Source organism: Neodiprion virginianus, chromosome 4 (assembly GCF_021901495.1).
Source record: "Neodiprion virginianus isolate iyNeoVirg1 chromosome 4, iyNeoVirg1.1, whole genome shotgun sequence".
NCBI classification, from domain to species: Eukaryota; Metazoa; Arthropoda; class Insecta; order Hymenoptera; family Diprionidae; genus Neodiprion; species Neodiprion virginianus.
In genome coordinates, this window is record NC_060880.1 from 36,893,574 (window position 1) to 36,896,559 (window position 2,986).

The 2,986-nt window shown below is 31.4% G+C and overlaps 1 protein-coding gene across 1 annotated transcript in view; it reads left to right on the forward strand.

The window, feature by feature from the left end:
- The window catches only part of LOC124302903 (uncharacterized), a 592,781-nt gene that overhangs the window by 300,689 nt on the left and 289,106 nt on the right, over nt 1-2,986 (forward strand). The gene's annotated exons all lie outside the window — the stretch shown is intronic.

The following is a 2,986-nucleotide window of genomic DNA, read 5'->3' on the forward strand; positions in this document are numbered from 1 at the left end:
AACAATTGAAAATATTTCTTAATTAAGCTTCTTGGTATAGAAAAATCCCCCTACGTTCATTTTTTAAAGTCAAGGCTTTTTAGCTTACTTTTCACCTCTTAGCTGAGCTTCGAAGCAAGTGAGTGTAGCACTGCTGCTACATTGGTACACAGACTTGCGGTATTTGAACTCTGTTTTGATGTACATTTTTTTTTCTCTTCATCTCGAAGCGCAACAATTGCATCGTTTCAACAGAGACAATACGATCCTTGTATGTTTACAAGTCTTAAACAAAAGGAGAAATTTGTTTTACGGACAAAATTGCGTGAACATTTTTCGTTCGAATAATTAGGTAAATGACTGAAATTTCAGTACTTAAAGCAAAACGTCGAAGATTTCGTCGATTAGTTCTCATTGCCATCGACAAAATGACATTTCTTAGTTTGAGCAAAGTTTAGTATATTATACGTATGCAACTGTGCATGGATCATAATGCCGTTATTAATTTTGCATATCGGTAGCGTCGTAAGAACGGTGATTTTCGAGTCTGATTAGTAACCGCGAAGTTTGAAAGAAGATTACAGATTACCATGGCGAATAAATGATCGCTAATGATCGCTAGCCGTTCCGTAAGGCTTCGGATTACGAATAATTCAGTCGTGTTCGTGTTCATGCCCAAATTCGCTAGGTTTATACACGACAGATTGTTACGCGGGATGAAAAATGGTATTTTTAATAATCAAGTTTAAAATGCGTGCCGATTGAATTAAATTCGAAGAATACGTTTGTGTATTTGTTTTTGTATGTATTTCTTCTTTACATTCATTATTTATCATTTTCTTTAATTTTGTTTTTGTTTTTCCTCTCTTTGTTACATCTTTCCATTTCGTTTTTTTTTCCTTTCTTCTTCTTTCTTGGTTCAAATCTCTCTTAATCGCGGCGCGTGCATAGAGTAATATTGCACGCGCGTTTCATCGGTAAAAAATTTGAAGAAACGATATGTATAAACAAGTAATGAAAAAGAAACAAAAACAAAAACAAAGATCACTTCGTTTCGATAAAAACAACAATTTCATACATAATTATAGACTCCCTATCTAATAGAAAATTAATAACAAAAAAATCCTTATACTTAGTTAATTACTTATCCTTACATATCTAATGAACTTCGGTGTATCGATTACTTTTTTTTTTTACAAGAGATTTTTGTTCTGTTTTTTCTTTTCTTCAATTTCAAATAATTGTTAGTTGCTCGTCCCCCTCCCCTTTTCTTTTTGTCTTTAATCATAACGTTTTGTTATAGGTACATTAATGTATAATAATATTAATAATAATAATAATAATATGAAAAGTCGAATTAAAACAGGCTCCAATTAACGTCACGAAGAACTAAAAATCAGAACACGAAACTTTCAAAATTTAGAAGCAGGATTCTTTCGAATATTATTGTGTCGTGTTTTTATTTTTTTCATTTTTCTATTTACCATTTTTTGTTTTATTGTTTCATATACGCGCTGCGTAAGGAATCGAACGATTGATCATTTATCCGGTTGCCAACAGATTTTTCAAAAAATAATGAGGAATTAGTATTTGAAATCTATTACTTCATCTATGCAATATACAAAATATAATGACACAGGGCAATAAAAACATGAAGCGATACACAACATAATACACATTCCACGAACACAAATAGGAAAAGACAAACAATAATAACAAAAATAAGATAATTGAAGAAAAAATAATCTTAAAAAAAAAAAAAAATAAGAGGAAACTCGTCTTTTTCCTAAATACAACCAACCTTTAAATATTTCATTTAACCTATAAAACGTATCAATAATAATAATAATAATAATAACCTATATTTATACTAGTTTTCGTTCGTCCGCCCGTTAAGTAAATAACGTTATCTGACTTGCATTTTCAAAATGTTTTCTTCTTCTGTGCATCATCTTGACTGTTGGAGGAAGAGAGAAAAAAAAAAAACACACACACAAAAATAATAATGACAACAAAGTCAACGCATATTAAAAATCTGTCATAGATCTTTCTGTCTTTCTGTGTAACATACTGTAGAATGATATCGAACGTGTATTAATATACTAATAATAACTCAATTGTATTCGACAGTAAATAATTATTGAATTCTAAACAATAATAGAGAGGGCCGGAATTAATTAAACCTGAAACTTGTAACAATAGTGCTAATCATTATTTACGGTGTAGTGTGTGTGTGTGTGTGTGTGTGTGTGTATACACATCATATATATACATCGCATATATACAGTAAGAGACAAAAAGAAAAATACGTGAAGCACGCACGTTGTTACGTATATTTGAACTTGAACACACGAACTTAGTTGCCGAATACTGTATATATAGCCAAACATATAACACGTATTGTGGGAGCAGAAGAAATATGAGGCCATAGATGTAGAGCGTCTAGGCGGAACACACGAATTATCATTATCAATATTATTTATACCGTTGTTTTTTTTTTTCCCAACTCATATTTTCTTTCTGTTGTGTCTTTTTTTTTTTTTTTGCTATTTCACTTATTAATCAATCGTTTATTTATATTATATATATTTTATTTAATTTGCGCGACTAACACACACTCTCCCAAGTATCCCCCCTCCCCCCCCCCTCTCCCCACCCATCGAAAAATATATAAAAACCAGCACAACGCGTTATATATTACAATTATTTATAATCTTTAATATAATCGATAGATTATTTATTACTGTGTGCCCAAATATTTTCTATTCAGCGAAATATAATAGCGCGTCATAACTTCATTTTCGATGCGGCGATTGATGACAGTTATTAACTAATAGTTCGGAGTCGCACACAGATGAAGTAGTGGTAGCGGCATAATAGTAGAAGTAGTAGTGGTAGTGGTAGTAGTAGTTGTGGTGGCGGTGGTGGTGGCGGTGGTGGTGGTTGTGGTCGTAATTTGTTTAATATAATTTCATTATATTTTTTGTTGTTTAATTTTTTTCAATGA